At 40.5% G+C, this 17,317-nt stretch overlaps 1 protein-coding gene across 7 annotated transcripts in view; it reads left to right on the top strand.

The window, feature by feature from the left end:
- The window catches only part of FAM13C (family with sequence similarity 13 member C), a 154,666-nt gene that overhangs the window by 40,700 nt on the left and 96,649 nt on the right, over positions 1-17,317 (top strand). The window lies entirely within an intron of this gene.

Genomic DNA, 17,317 nt, shown 5'->3' with positions numbered 1-17,317 from the left:
GAGCAAAACATACAGTGGAGGCCGATGTAACAGGAGGTGAGAACTGGGCTGTGCGTGGTGGTGCCCGTTGCTGGTATGTGGGTAAGTGTTGCATGCTGTATAATCCATTGCTCTTCATCAGTCCAGAAATTCACAACATTTAGTAGTGCTGAGATCAGGGTGATCCTGACAATCAGTGTTGTGATACAGTTCAATAAGCTGTCTTTTTTTTTTTTTTAAAGTATTTACTTATCTTTGGCTGAGCTGGGTCTTCACTGAAGCATGTAGACTTTCTCTAGGTGCGGCGACCAGGGGCTACTCTCCACCTCCAGTCCCCAGGCATCTCCTTGCGGTGGCGTCTTTTGTTGCGGAGCACAGGCTCTAGGCACGCGAGCTTTAGTGGTTACAGCATAGCCTCAGTGGTTGTGCCACACAGGCTTAGTTGCTCTGCTGCATGTGGGATCTTCCCAGACTAGGGATTAAACCCATGTCCTCTGCATTGGCAAGTGGATTCTTAACCATTGGACCACCAGGGAAGTCCCTCAATAAGCTTCTTTATTTACTTTTTTCCTTAAAAAAATAAAGTAATAATGTAATGGTCTTAAGGTCAACAGCACTGGGGATGTTCAGTGGTGGCAGATGTTGTCCATGTTGAACCAGTTTTGAACACAGTTTTGGCTTTGTAGCCCCACATCTGGTTCTCCAGTCCTTTGGGTTATTTGGTGAGCTTCCCAAGAAATTAATTCTTTGATTAAATCAAATTAAAGAATCCTGACTGCTAAATGCATGTCATTAAAAAGTCTTCAGTGGCTTTTATGGAAGCAGGGTTTTTTACCCCTAAATCTTCACTTAAATTTGATGTCCCAAGAAGCTACACCATGTTAATAGCTCATTATTCAACATGTATTTATTGATAACCTCTGTGTGATATTATGGAGAATGAGCTCATAAAGGAGCTTTTATTCCAACATTTATCTGTGGGTTTGCATCCCCCTGGCAAAGCACCTAATACCTGCCTTTCCTATCCTGGGGAATTTGATCCAGGTGAAGCAGCACAGTGCAGGCAGTGGAGAGCTGATAGATGCTTTAACCTAAGGAAGTGATGTGACCTGGTTTGTAGAATTGCTTCGTAGGCAGTTTCTTTAGTTATCATCATCATTCAGTTGGTAGAACCCTGTCTCCCTTCAGGGTTTCCTGTATCTTGAAGTTCTATGGAAACAAATGTGGAGCTATGACTTTCAGGTTTGTTGAGGCCAGATGCTCCAAATGCTTTTGAGTTCATATGTTCTGGGTTTAAGCTCTTTCTTCATTCCAGATAATTGCTGGGCTTTCAAATTAAAAACTTCCTCAGCATGAGTTATACCACAAGAAATATTTGGGTCTAACAGATCCTTTGACTTTTCCCAGGTCCACATAAAAACTTTTTCATGAGATACTTGAATTATTCAGTTCAGTGCACATGTGTCATCTGATCTTACTGAGCAGAAGGAAGCATTCTTTCTAAATGGACCCCTCCTTTGAAGCAAAAACTTTACATGTTCTACTGTGGCTGCTAAAAGACTTCGAAATAACAGTCCTAGTTTATCCGTCTAAGTTCATTGAGAAATTAGACATAGAGACTGCTAGTGGGGCCTTTGATAAGCCAAGCCTTGGTTGTAGAGAGTTGGTCTTGGTTTGTACTAATGTTGTAGGTGGAGACTTCTAAGCGGGAGCTAATACTTTGCTCCTTTATGGGCGCCCCTAAAGTCTGGTATCTGGAGTATTACCCAGCAAAACTACTGTCCAAGACTTGGCTTCTTTTGTCCATAAATGGACCAGAAGGCATAATGCAAGTGGATGTTAGATATTCACAACATACCACTGTTTTGGATGTGTCTGTTCTCTTTAGCTGTCTTAAAATAATTTTCTTATGGAGATTTATTTTCTTACTGCTGTTATTTTAAATTTGAGTTTAGTGTAGTATATAGTATTTCATTTTCACTTTATTTTAATTCCAGCTATAAAATGCTTTTTAAAATAAATTTCTGTGAAATTAAAATCCATCCAGGCATTTCTGGTTTGCCTTCTACAACCTCCCTCAAAAGAAAAAAGGAGTCTACAAGTGAACCACATGTTTTAAATATGGGCGAGATCTGATGCTTCCACAAAGTCTTTAAAAGGAGAATATTGGAATGACATAATGGTCCTTCCTGTTAACTCTTCCACATATTGTGAGAACAATTAGACTTTCCTAAAAGTCCTCCATGACTATTTCAACAGGATGAAAGACACCTATTTCCTTATTAATACAAGACTGTGCTTAGTGCCCCATGCTGAAAGCTGTGAAAACACCTTTGCCCAATGCTGTTTTGTTCAGTAGTTGGATAGCAGTTCAGTGTTCTATAGGAAGATCTAAAGTTTTCATTTGTTCAGAATTTGTAAGAAAAGTTCTGGGTTGAATTTGACATGACCATCAGCTATGAAAAACTGTTATAGACATAATAATGATGCAGATAGAATTATAATGGTTATAATATTACAACATTATTATAAACATTATAATAATAATGTGTGAAACTCTTTCCAAGTACTTAGATGCCCTTATTTAAGGAAAAATACTTGATAAGTCATGCTAATGGATGGGAAAACAGTTTGAGAAGTTTACATACTGAAAATGCAAGCTGCTGTTAGTGTTTGACAGTTTTCTTATTTATTCAGTAAAACAGCTGTTCAAGGCCCTTCCCTAGGCCAAACTCTCTTAGCTTTATTCCAGTTACAGAAATGAATGAGCATGTAAGCAATGAGACACTGGCATTTCAGTACAAATATTTAGTTTTTCTATGTTGTAGAAATGTGTGTGTGTGTGTGTGTGTGTGTGTGTTTAGAGTTCCCAAATTTGCAAACGAGTGATCCTCAGAATCTGGTGCTTGGTTGACATGTTATGACTGAGTAAGTGAATCAATAAATATTTTGTATGGTGCTGGAACACTTTGAGAGACTGAAAAAAATGCGAGACACAGACATCCGCCATTGGGGTGCTTGCTTACATTTTAACTTGAGGAACATAAGCTAAGCACAGAGATTCTGCATATATTGTGAAACAAGACCATACAGGATTAAACATACAGAGAAGAGTCCGGAAGGAGAGAGACAGGGCTGTTGATGTGGCCTAAAGTCATCAGAGGACACGGGATTGAAGGGGGACCACTCAGGATCCTTGGGATATGGCATGGATTGCATATGTGTATACCTCTCAAATGTGTACATTGAAGCCCTAGTCTCTAATGTGGTAAAAATTGGAGTTGGAGCTTTTGGGAGATGGATTAGTGCCCTTGTAAAAGGTCTGTCTAGTCAAGGCTATGGTTTTTCCAGTGGTCATGTATGGATGTGAGAGCTGGACTGTGAAGAAAGCTGAACGCCGAAGAATTGATGCTTTTGAACTGTGGTGTTGGAGAAGACTCTTGAGAGTCCCTTGGACTGCAAGGAGATCCAACCAGTCCATCCTAAAAGAGACCAGTCCTGGGTGTTCATTGGAAGGACTGATGCTGAGGCTGAAACTCCAATACTTTGGCCACCTCATGCAAAGAGTTGACTCATTGGAAAAGACTCTGATACTGGGAGGGATTGGGGGCAGGAGGAGAAGGTGACGACAGAGGATGAGATGGCTGGATGGCATCACCGACTCGATGGACATGAGTTTGAGTAAACTCCAGGAGTTGGTGATGGACAGGGAGGCCTGGCATGCTGCGATTCATGGGGTTGCAAAGAGTCAGACGCGACTGAGTGACTGAACTGAACTGAAGAAGAGATGAGAGGGTTTGCTTCCTCTCTCTGCCATGTAAGGACACAGCAAGAAGGCTTCCATCTGTAAACCAGGAAGAGGGCCCTCACTAGGAACCCAGCTGGCTGGCCTCTTGGACTTCCCAGCCTCCAGAACAGTGAGAAATAAATCTCTGTTGTTTAAGCTACTCAGCATATGGTATTTGTGTTACATCAGCCTGAACAGACTAAGACAGGATATAAATAAGATGGGAATAAGGCAAACATCCCAGGAATGAAGTACTGCATTGAGAGGACAAAAGATACGAGTTGGTATCCCTCAGGGCACAGAGGGATCTTCTCAGAAGATACCATGTGTCTTGTGGTACCCTTAGGCTTATTGGTTTGATCATCTGTTGTTACAATACAAAGTCGGAAATGGGGAGAAATCTGTATCGACTTTGCAAAAGCTAGAACTTTCTTCTCTTTTTTTCCTTCTTCCTCCTCCTCCTCTCTCTCTCTCTTTCTCTCTCTCTCTCTCTCTCTTTTTTTTTTCCACTGTTGTTGTTTTTCTGAGTGAAAATCTGCTTTGTTTTTCACTATGGTCCCATGGCTAGAACTACCCATGGCACTATAGAGTAAGTACTATTTGAGTAAGTAGCTATCAAGGAATGAGTTTATTAATAATAAGAATAGGAAGGCCTCCTTTGCCACCATTGAGTATGAAACTTTTTCTGAGTTTGAGGATCCCTAACTTTTCCTTGTTCTTGACATTAGTGGGGAAGCTTGAGGAGCTGGGGTCATTTTTGTGATCATAATTTTGGATTTTTCTCATGACTGCTCTGGGAATAGAAGAATAATTTGATTCTTGCTAAAATAAATAAAATAAACAAGGGAGCTTGTGAAATGAAGCACTGGGGGATATTTGGAAGCAAAGAATAACAGACATAGTTACATAATTTCAGAAAATAACATGGTAGAGTTTCCATATCAACAGGCTGTTCACTTTGTCTGTTAAAAGGGGAATAAAAGGTTTTTTCCTGGGAAGGAAATTTTCTATAGTAAGAAAGAGGCATCTAAAGGAGTTTAAAACTTAACTCAAAGGGAGATGATTTAAAATATGCATCAATATTTAATTTATATTAAAATCACAGCAATTAGAACTGATTCTTAAAATGATAGTCATCTTTTAAAGTCAGAATGAGGCACTGCTGCTGCTGCTGCTAAGTCACTTCAGTCGTGTCCAACTAGCTTCTGGCATAGGCTAGAGAGGCAGTGGGGCAGTGAAGAGAGCGTAGACTTGAGGAAGGCACCATCATGCCTTTCTTTCATATCTCTGCCTTGTGAGTATGACCAGGTTCTAGTAAGAAGGCTTATGCTTGTGTTACCATATTTATAGGTGCTGACTCACTGCTCCTGTTGCCCTGTTTAGTCATGATTTTTGATACCTGCTGATGGAAATTGTATGTCTTTATTAAAATTTAACATACCTAGACTGTAAGAAACAGTGGCATCTATTTTAAAGAACATTATAACATTTTCAGACAAAAGTCATATGATTAAGTGCACTTTTACTAATATTGATTGTTTCTTTTATTGCCTTACCCTGATTTTCCTCACAGGGTTAAAATCATGGACCATTACAGAAAAATAAGGCAAAAGTGGATTTAGATGATAAGCCTCCTTCTCTCTGCATTTTCTTCCCATGTCTCTTACTTGATCTTCTTGGCAGTTTCCTTCCCATCTGCCTGTCTCTTAAAAATCTGTAAAATTAAATATTCTTATTTTAAATTATTGAAACAATACATACTCATAAAACAATTCAAAAAATAGAGTATAAATTAACATGTCCCATATTAAACAAATAAATATATGCACACATATTTGATCTCCTCCACCTTTTCTATGGGCTCTTATGGTTTTTTGTTTCTTTGTTTTGGCAACACATGTGGAATCTTAGTTCCCTGTCCGTCAGTCAGTTCAGTTCAGTCGCTCAGTCATGTCCGAATCTGCAACCCCATGGGCTGCAGCATGCCAGGCTTCCCTGTGCATCACCAACTCCTGGAGGTTGCTCAGACTTATGTCCATCGAGTCAGTGGTGCCATCCAACCATCTCATCCTCTAATGTCCCCTTCTCCTCCTGCCTTCAATCTTTTCCAGCATCAGGGTCTTTTCCATTGAGTCAGTTCTTCGCATGAGGTGGCCAAAGTATTGGAGTTTCAGCTTCAGCATCAGTCCTTCCAATGAATATTCAGGACTGATTTCCTTTAGGATGGACTGGTTGGATCTCCTTGCAGTCCAAGGGACTCTCAAGAGTCTTCTCCAGTACCACAGTTCAAAAGCATTAATTCTTTGGTGCTCAGCTTTTTTTTATAGTCCAACTCTCACATCCATACATGACTACTAGAAAAACCATAGCTTTGACTCGATGGACTTTTGTTAGTAAAATAATATCTCTGTTTTTTAAATTTGCTGTCTAGGTTGGTCATAAACTTTTCTTCCAAGGAGCAAGCGTCTTTTAATTTCATGGCTGCAGTCACCATCTGCAGTGATGTTGGAGCCCAAGAAAATAAACTCTCTCACTGTTTCCATTGTTTCCTCATCTATTTGCCATGAAGTGTTGGGACCAGATGCCATGATCTTAGTTTTCTGAATGTTGAGTTTTAAGCCAACTTTTTCTCTCTCCTCTTTCACTTTCATCAAGAGGCTCTTTATTTCCTCTTCTCTTTCTGCCGTATGGGTGGTATCATTGGCATATCTGAGGTTATTGATATTTCTCCCAGCCATCTTGATTCCAGCTTGTGCTTCATACAGTCTGGCATTTCTCATGATGTACCCTGCACATAAGTTAAATAAGCAGGGTGACAATATATAGCCTTAAATTACTCTTTTCCTGATTTGGAACCAGTCTGTTGTTCCATGTACAGTTCTAACTGTTGCTTCTTGACCTGCATGCATTATTTCTCAGGAGGCAGGTCAGGTGGTCTGGTACTCCCATTTCTTTAAGAATGTTCCACAATTTATTGTTATCCACACAGTCAAAGGCTTTGGTATAGTCAATAAAGCAGAAATAGATGTTTTTCTGGAACTCTGTTGATTTTTTGATGATCCAGTGGATGTTGGCAATTTGATCTCTAGTTCCTCTGCCTTTTCTAAATCTGGCTTGAACATCTGGAAGTTCTCAGTTCACGTACTGTTGAAGCCTGGCTTGGAGAATTTTGAGCATTACTTTGCTATCATGTGAAATGAATGCAGTTGTTCAGTGGTTTAAACATTCTTTGACGTTGCCTTTCTTTGGAATGGAATGAAAACTGGCATTTTCCAGTCCAGTGGCCACTGCTTGTGTTTTCCAAATTTTCTGGCATATTGAGTGTAGCACTTTAACAGCATCATCTTGTATGATTTGAACTAGCTAAACTGGGATTCCATCACCTCCACTAGCTTTGTTCCTAATGATGCTTCCTAAGGCCCACTTGACTTCACATTCTAGGATGTCTGGCTGTAGGTGAGTGATCACACCATCGTGGTTATCTGAGTCATGAAGATCTTTTTTGTATAGTTCTGTGTATTCCTGCCAACTCTTCTTAATATATTCTGCTTCTGTTAGTTCCATACCATTTCTGTTCTTTATTGTGTCCATCTTTGTATGAATGTTCCCTTGGAATCTCTAAATGTTCTTGAAGAGATCTCTAGTCTTTCCCATTCTATTGTTTTCCTCTGTTTCTTTGCATACATTGTAGGCTTTCTTATCTCTTGTTGTTATTCTTTGTAACTTCACATTCAAATGGGTATATCTTTCCTTTTCTCCTTTGCCTTTCAGCTTCTCTTCTTTTCTCAGCTTTTTGTAAGCCTCCTCAGACAACCATTTTGCATTTTTGCATTTCTTTTTCATAGGGATGGTCTTGATCACTGCCTCCTGTACAATGACACAAACCTCCGCCCATAGTTCTTCAGGTGCTCTGTCCATATGATCTAATCCTTTGAATCGGTTTGTCACTTCCACTGTATAATCATAAGGGATTTGATTTAGGTCATACCTGAATGGTCTAGTGGTTTTCCCTACTTTCTTCAATTTCAGTCTGAATTTGGCAATAAGGAGTTCATGATCTGAGCCACAGTCAGCTCCCAGTCTTGTTTTTGCTGACTGTATAGAGGTTCTCCATCTTTGGCTGCAAGGAATATAATCAGTCTGATTTCGGTGTTGACCATCTGGTGATGTCCATGTGTAGAGTCTTCTCTTGTGTTGATGGAATAGGGCATTTGCTATTCCCAGTGCGGTCTCCTGGCAAAACTCTGTTAGCCTTTGTCCTGCTTCATTTTGTACTCCAAGGCCAAATTTCCCTCTTGCTCCAGGTATCTCTTGACTTCCTACCTTTGCATTCCAGTCCCCTATAATGAAAAGGGCATCTTTTTTGGGTGTTAGTTTTAGAAGGTCTTGTAGGTCTTCATAGAACTGTTCAACTTCAGTTTCTTCAGCATTACTGGTTGGGGCATAGACTTGCATTGCTATGATATTGAATGGTTTGCCTTGGAAATGAACAGAGATCATTCTGTCGTTTTTGAGATTGCATCCAAGTACTGCATTTTGGACTCTTTTGTTGACTCTGATGGCTGCTCCATTTCGTCTAAGGGATTCTTGCCCACAGTAGTAGATATAATGGTCATCTGAGTTAAATTCACCCATTCCAGCCCATTTTAGTTCACTGATTCCTAAAATGTTGGTGTTCTCTCTTGCCATCTCCTGTTTGACCACTTCCAATCTGCCTTGATTCATGGACCTAACATTCCAGGTTCCTATGCAATATTGCTCTTTACAGCATCCGACCTTGCTTCCATTACCAGTCAGATCCACAACTGGGTGTTGTTTTTGCTTTGGCTCTGTCTCTCTATTCTTTCTGGAGTTATTTCTCCACTGATCTCCAGTAGCATATTGGGCACCTACCAACCTGGGGAGTTCATCTTTCAGTTACCTACCTTTTTTCCTTTTCTTACTGTTCATGGGGTTCTCAAGGCAAGAAAACTGAAGTGGCTTGCCATTCCCTTCTCCAGTGGACCATGTTTTGTCAGTTTGGTGATCATGTGATCAGTTTGGTTACTTCCCTGACCAGAGATTAAACCTGTGCCCTCAGCAGTGAAAGTGCAAAGTCCTAACCATGAGACCACTTAGGGCAGTCCCTCTCATGGGCTCTTATTGTATACACTGTTTGGCAGCCTAATTTTTAATTTAATGATATATCATCAGTCCCATAAATGCTGGTGTTTCTCAAGGTTCTCTTCCAGGTTTTTTCTTCTCTCCCTTCACATATTGAATGGAATTATACCACTTGTAGTTTTAGTCACCTTCATGCTTATTTCCAAATACATATTCCTGGCCCTGATGTGCCTCTAGGACCCCAGCCCATATAGTTATCATTACCACCTTGATGCTACCTGGGCACGACACCCAACTCTTCCATAACATTCTTTCTCTCCTTGCCTCCATCTCAGGGAGCAGCAGTATTATTCATCCCATTTTTCCAAGCTAGAGATTTGACATCATTTTCAGTCCCTTCTCTTTCTCATTCACCTACATCCTGTCAGTCACCTGTTTAATATCTTTTAAACCAGTCAGCCTTTCTTCATTCTGACTGCCACCTCTGTAATGCCAAGTGACAATCATGTCTTACCTGGGGTACCCTGATTATCCAGCTGTCCTCCTTTCTTTCACTGTCTCTCCTTACCTTCTAATCCACTTGCCTGACAGGCCCCAGATGGTTTTTCTCCAGTGCAAATCTAAACAGGTCTTACTTACAATTTTCAGTGACTTACCATTGACTTCAGAATGAAGTTCAAACTCTTGCAGGGCTCATATGATCTGGCCTCTTCCTGTGCCCTGCTCACCTTGTTGGTCACCTCCCCACTTATATTTGACTCCAACCATAACATAGCCAATGGTCCTGAGTTCCTCGAACATGCCGGTCCCTCACTGACACCTGTTTGCCTTGGTACATCTGTGTCCCCGTCTCTGCTTCATTCTTAGACCACTTCAGTGATGCTTCTCCCATGAACTGGGTCTGGGGTCCTTTCTACGTGTTCCCAGAGCATCTCACACATAGCTTTATCCTAGGGTAGAACTGCTCATACTATCATACTGTACTGCAATAACCTGTGTGTGGCCACCAACACCACTATGAGCTCCCTGAGGGCAAGAATTAGGAGGACACAGAATGTGGCGCCTGATAGAAGCCACATATTGAAATGGAAAGTGAATGTATAGGTGACCCTCGGTTAACATGGGTTGGAACTGTGAGAGGCCACTTATATGCAGATTTTAAAATATTATGGTACCTGTATTTTCATTTTACAGATCTTTAAATGAACTAAGTGTGGGGAAAAGTTTGTGTTGACTAGAGATCACAACATGTGGAATCAAAAGAAGAAGGGTTCAAGTCCTGTTTCTATCCAGGTAGTTTCAGCTTCTTGCTTGCAAGTGAGTCACTTATCTGTTCCTTGGTTTTTGAGGCAGAGATGAGAATATGCATATTTTTGACTGGGAGTGTATACTCAGGCACCCCTAACTCCTGCATTGTTCAAGGATCAGCTGGAGTCAGAAACCCAGGAAGTCCATAATGCTGAGGAGGTGGCCTGTTCCTGAATGTTAGGACTTTTAATGGTCAAGTCAGAAGCTTCAAATGCCTTGAGGGGTCAGGCTGGTTCAGAGGTCATGTAAGCAGTTTTTAGGGCCCAGGTGCAGCAGTTTGAGATCCTGTGCTACTAGGGAACAAAGCAGAGTGATGAGGTCCAGAGTGTGCCCTCTGCTTTCCTCCGAGCTTCTTTCTGTTTGAGGTCTTCTGTAGACTCAGTGACATGTTGCAGTTGGTTTGAGTGAGTTGGGAGCTTGTACAAGGCCTCACTCCTCAGTGGGACAGGAGCAGGCATGAAGCTCTCTGGAGTGAGACACTTGGATTTGGGGCCTGCAGGACACCCTGCCTCTCTTGCAGCTGGTTAATCCAGCCACTTTTAAGCTCATTAAAGGAGGACCTTCTGGTCTTTGTGAATCTCTCTCACTTTGGAGTCCTGTGTTCTTTATCCACATGCTTCAGAGGAGCAAAAATGAACACCACTGAGGACTCAAATGCCTGGTGACTCTCTCTGATACTCTTTTGTTTGCTCTCTAGACCTTACACCTGTTCAATGTAACTGTGTCATGCTGATTTGCATGGGATATGTCTTGGGTCTACAGTGATAATGTTACTTTGTCTAATGGGACCCGAAGATTGGAGGCGTTCCAGACGCCCAGCCTCTTCACAAATCTAAACCTTTCAGCCTACACTTAAAGCAAACAGTTGTCAAGGAAACAGCACAAACCAATCACAGGCCTCTAACTCCGCTTTACCTTTATCTTACCCTTGAAAGTATGACCCACCAATCTTATAAGGAATTCCTGTCCTCCTAACCCATCATGCTCTCCCTCCTCGTTGCCATTTCAAACACTCTGTAAAACTCTTGAAGTGAAGTCGCTCAGTCGTGTCTGACTCTTTGCGACCCCATGGACTGTAGCCTACCAGGCTCCTCTGTCCATGGGATTTTCCAGGCAAGAGTACTGGAGTGGGTTGCCATTTCCTTCTCCAGGGGATCTTCCCAACCCAGGGATCAAACCCAGGTCTTCTGCATTGTAGACAGACGCTTTACCGTCTGAGGCACAAGGGAAATCCTAAAACTCTTGCCTGCCCAGAATTCTTTGGAAAGAGTGTTCCACTGTTCATGAGGCCCTTTACTCTCCCAATTCAGAGGCTATATTCCCTTAGATAAAAGACATCACTCGTTACTGAGTTATTTTAGTTTTGTCATTGAATAATGGTGACAAGATGGGATCTGAAGACAGATGCTGAAGATTGCAGGAACAGTTCCTAGATGCAGATGAAGGTTCCACCAGAGCCCTCTTGGTTTGCTGGCTCTTGGGCCACTCTGCTTCCAGTAGAACTCTGCTTCTTTTACATTCTGAGCTCTTTGAGTTCATTTGACCTAATTCTTGCAGGCAGAAAATTGAATTGTGAGAGACTCTAGGTTTTCAGGGTGAGACTTAAGGCTTCAGGAACTGTGTGCACAGGCAGCTAGAAGCAGGTAAATCTGCTTGAATTAGAGAGGATTATTTCAAGGGAAAATAATAGATACTCCTCAATCTAAATGAAGCAAGATGGCAGCCATTAGGGGACTCACAAAACTACCAGGTAAGCATTCATAGCATAAACCACAAATGAACTTGGGGCAATAGGAGAAGAAATTCAGAGATTTTTGACCAACAGCACATCAAAATCTAAGTAGGCACAAATCAGACTACTAAAAACCATCAAGGCATCTTGCACTATAAATAAATCTTTTTTCAGTTGAGGTAAATTTGGTACATAACACACTAGTCTCAGAGTATAACATAATAGGTTTTGGCATATACTACAAAAGTGATTGTTACAGTAAGTCTGGTTTTCTACCCATCACCATACAACTTCACCATTTTTGCCCACCTCCAGCCCCTTTCCCCTCTGATAACCATTGATCTGTTCTTTGTGTCTATGAGTTTTGTTTGTTCATTCATTTTTAGATTCCACATATAAAGTAAAATCATACAGTATTCGATGATTTTATGCAGCAGACCCTGGTTCGATTCCTAGGTCCAGAAGATCTTCTGGAGAAGGGATAGGCTACCCATTCTGGTATTATTGGGCTTCCCTTGTGGCTCAGCTGGTAAAGAATCCGCCTGCAATGCGGGAAACCTGGGTTTGATCCCTGGGTTGGGAAGATCCCTTGGAGAAGGGAAAGGCTACCCACTCCAGTATTCTGGTCTGGAGAATTCCATGGACTATATAGTCCATGGGGTTGCAAAGAGTTGGACATAACTGAGCAACTTTCACTTTCACTTTCTTTCATACAGTATTCGTCTTTGCATGATTCATCTGACTTAGCATAATATCCTCAAGGTCCATCCATGTGGTTGTCAACAGCAAGATTTCATTCTTGCTTATAGCTGAACAGTATTCCTGTGTGTGTGTGTGTGTATGTGTGTGTACACACATACTACATCTTCTTTATCCATTCATCTGTCAATGGATCCTTAGGTTGCTTCCATATCTTGGCTAGTGTAAATAATGCTGCTGTGTACAGTGGGGTACATATATCTTTTCAAATTAGTATTTTTTTCCCCTCAGAATAAATACCCAGGAGTAGAATTGCTGGATCATTAAATATTTCTATCTTTAGTTTTTTGAGTAACCTCCATACTGTTTTCCATAGTGGCTGCACCAGTTTACATTCCCACCAGTAGTACACAATGGTTCCCTTTTCTCCACTTTGCCAATACTTGTTATTTATTGTCTCTTATAACAGCTGTCCTGATAGGTGTGAGATATCTCATTATGGTTTTGAATTGCATTTTCCTGAGATTAGTGATGATGAACATCTTTTCATGTGGTTTTTGGCTATCATTATGTCTTCCTTGGGATGATGTCTTTTCAGATCTCCCTTGTGGCTCAGCTGGTAAAGAATCTGCCTGCAATGCGGGAGACCTGGGTTTGATTCCTGGGTTGGGAAGATCCCCTGGAGAAGGGAAAGGCTACCCACTCCAGTATTCTGGCCTGGAGAGTCGGACACGACTGAGCAACTTTCACACACACGGTTGTTTTTAAATTGGATTGTTGGAGTTTTTGTTGTTGTTGTTTTTGAGTTATATGAGTTCTTTTTATTTTGGATATTCAGTTCAGTTCAGTTCAGTCACTCAGTTGTGTCCGACTCTTTGCAACCCCATGAATCACAGCACGCCAGGCCTCCCTGTCCATCACCAACTCCTGGAGTTCACTCAGACTCATGTCCATCGAGTCAGTGATGCCATCCAGCCATCTCATCCTCTGTCGTCCCCTTCTCCTCCTGCCCTCAATCCCTCCCAGCATCAGAGTCTTTTCCAATGAGTCAACTCTTCTCATGAGGTGGCCAAAGTACTGGAGTTTCAGCTTTAGCATCATTCCTTCCAAAGAAATCCCAGGGCTGATCTCCTTCAGAATAGACTGGTTGGATCTCCTTGCAGTCCAAGGGACTCTCAAGAGTCTTCTCCAACACCACATTTCAAAAGCATCAATTCTTTGGCACTCAGCCTTCTTCACAGTCCAACTCTCACATCCATACATGACCACAGGAAAAACCATAGCCTTGACTAGACGGACCTTTGTTGGCAAAGTAATGTCTCTGCTTTTGAATATGCTATCTAGGTTGGTCATAACTTTTCTTCCAAGGAGTAAGCGTCTTAATTTCATGGTTGCAGTCACCATCTGCAGTGATTTTGGAGCCCAAAAAAATAAAGTCTGACACGCTTTCCACTGTTTCCCCATCTATTTCCCATGAAGTGATGGGACCGGATGCCATGATCTTCGTTTTCTGAATATTGAGCTTTAAGCCAACTTTTTCACTCTCCACTTTCACTTTCATCAAAAGGCTTTTGAGTTCCTCTTCACTTTCTTCTGTAAGGGTGGTGTCATCTGCATATCTGAGGTTATTGATATTTGTCCCAGCAATCTTGATTCCAGCTTGTGCTTCTTCCAGTCCAGCATTTCTCATGATGTACTCTGCATATAAGTTAAATAAACAGGGTGACAATATACAGCCTAGACGTACTCCTTTTCCTATTTGGAACCAGTCTGTTGTTCCATGTCCAGTTCTAACTGTTGCTTCCTGACCTGCATACAGATTTCTCAAGAGGCAGGTCAGGTGGTCTGGTATTCCCATCTCTTCTGGAATTTTCCACAGTTTATTGTGATCCACACAGTCAAAGGCTTTGGCATAGTCAATAAAGCAGAAATTTTCAAATATTCACTCTCATTCAGTAGCTTGCTGTTTATTTTGTCAGTTTCCTTTGCTGTGCAGAAGCTTTTTAGTTTGTCATTTGATTATTTTTGCTTTAATGCAGTTGTCTTTGGGGTCAGATCCAAAAATATATCCCTAAGAGTGATATCAAGGAGCTTACCATATATATATATATTTTTCCCCCTAGGGGTTTGATGGTTTCTGGTCTTACATTCAAGTCTTTAATGAATTTTGAATTAATTTTTGTGTATGGTGTGAGATAGTGGTCCAGTTTCATCCTTTTGCATATGGCTGTCCAGTTTTCTCAATACCATTTATTGAGGAGGCTGTCCTTTCCCAATTGTACACTATTGTCTCCTTCGTTATAAATTAATTGACTACAAATGCATAGGTTTATTTCTGGGTTCTGTTGTATTCCATTGATCTATATGTCTATTTTTATGCCAATACAATACTGTTTCAATTAGTAAAAATTTGTAATATAGTTTGCAATCAGGTAGCATGATATTTCCAGCCTTGTTCTTCTTTCTCAAGGTTACTTGGACTATTTGGTGTCTTTTGTGGTTCCATAGCAATTTTAGAATTATTTATTCTAGTTCTGTAAAAAGTGCCATTGAAATTTTGACAGGAATTGCATTGAATTTATAGATTGCTTTGGGTAATGTAGACATTTTGACTCTACTAATTCTTCTATTATGTGAGCATGGAATATCTTTTCCATTGACATGTGTCTTTCTCAATTTATTTCATCAATATCTTTCCAAGATATATGTCTTTCACCATCTTGGTTAAATTTATTCCTAGTTATTTTATTTTTTGATGTCATTGTAAGTGGGATTGTTTTCTTAATTTCTCTTTCTGATAGTTTATTAGTATGTAGAAAGACAAAAGATTTTTGTATATTGATTTTGCATCCTGTGCTTTTACTGAATTCGTTTGTTCTATTTTTTGTAGAGTCTTTAGTTTTCCTCTGTATCATGTCATGTCATCTGCATAGTGACAGTTTTACTTCTTCCTTCCCAATTTAGATGTCTTTCTTTTTCTTGCCTAGTGGCTCTGGCCAGGACTTCCAGTATAATACCTAAGTCAGCCTGTACTTACTGGGATTGATTGTTGTGGAAGCACACATCAGTTACAGTCCTTCAGATCATCTTTAGGTGGCTTACCTTACACTAGAACATAGGCCTTGCTGGCCTTGTAAGGAAATTCCCATCCTCTTAGCTAGTCATGCGCTGTTTCTTTGTTACCTCTTGCCTAAATGCTTACTCTTGCCTAAAATCACTCAGGAAGAATGCTCTCCTGTTTCATAGGTGCTGTGCTCCCCCAACCTCTGGATTGTTTCCTGTTGACTAAAGGACATCAAATTGGTTACTAAATTGTTTTGTCATTTGACAATAGTAAACTTGAAATGTTGAAACAGAATGGTAAGAATGCCAAATTTTGATTTAGGAGATTGAAATTAGGCTCTGGGTTCTTTAGCTTGAGTGGTACAGCAGGGATACTGAACCCTGGGCCATGAACTGGTACTGATCCTTGACCTGTTAGAAATGGATCCGCCCAGCGGGAAGTGAGTGGCTGGCAAGTGAGCAAAACTTCATCTGTATTTACATCCGCTCCCCATTGCTCACACTGTTGCCTGAGCTCTGCCTTCTATCAGATCAATAGTGTCCTTCCTCAAATGTGAACCCTACTGTGAACTGAGCACACTAGGGATCTAGGTTGTATACTCCTTATGGGAATCAATCCCCAAACCACCCACCCACCACTCACCCTGGTCCATGGAAAGATTGTCTTCCATAAAACTGGTCCCTTGCGCCAAAAAGGTTGGAGATTGCTGTGGTACAGTATGGTCCTATTTTATGCAATTTGAATTAAAGTATTGAATATAAAATATTAAGTCACTCAATGTAAAAAATTTGAAATAATATAATTCTCCCCCCAAATTTATCAAGATTTGCATTTTTTAAAGCTGTTTGGATCTATTGAATTATGAGCTGTGTTTATTTTATTGAAATATTTCCACTTCAGCTGGTCAACAGAAATACTTAATATCTTCAGTTATGGGAGTGGTCTTAAAATATAAATCTCAGTTAGATTTTGCAAAGTCTTCAGGAAGTCGTCTCTTGCATAAAAGACAGCCTTTCTGTCCTAGGTAAATCGTCTGTCTTGTCTTCTCTTGATTAGTCTAACTTAGTTGCCCCGTGGCATGTGGGATCTTCATTCCCTGACTAGGGATCCAACACGTGTCCCCTGCATTGGAAGGTGGATTCTTAACCACTGGATCACTAGGAAAGTCCTAGAAATTATTTTTAAAATGGAAGTGGTAAGACTGAGGAAATATGTAAGTTCCCTCTTTATTAAAGGATCAGAACACTAAGTAATAATCAGACAAACAGTTTTTAAAAGAAATTAAATCATCTCTTCCAGGGCTTCCTTTCCCCCAGTTATGAAATGAATGTGATAATAACAAATAGTTCTTTTAATCAGGGCTAAAAATCTTTAAAACTCCCAATTATTCAGATGGACTATAAGTCACTTTCACAGAATTGTGCAAGTTTAAGGTAACAGGAACTTTAGGGTCATATAGAATAGGGTATATTGATAACACTTACCTTATTTGTTTTAAAAGCTGAAAATATGTGCCCTTCTGAACTGTGGCGGTATCTTAAAACATGATGCCATGAATTTAAGACATTTTTATTAGCAAAGGAGTGATTAGTTATAAAACCATTTAATTTAAAATTTAAGCCTGCAATTGGAGAAAATAACAGTT

This window comes from Bubalus kerabau, chromosome 1 (assembly GCF_029407905.1).
Source record: "Bubalus kerabau isolate K-KA32 ecotype Philippines breed swamp buffalo chromosome 1, PCC_UOA_SB_1v2, whole genome shotgun sequence".
NCBI classification, from domain to species: domain Eukaryota; kingdom Metazoa; phylum Chordata; class Mammalia; order Artiodactyla; family Bovidae; genus Bubalus; species Bubalus kerabau.
The sequence above is the reverse complement of the archived record's forward strand: the minus strand, read 5'-3'. Positions and strand labels throughout refer to the sequence as shown.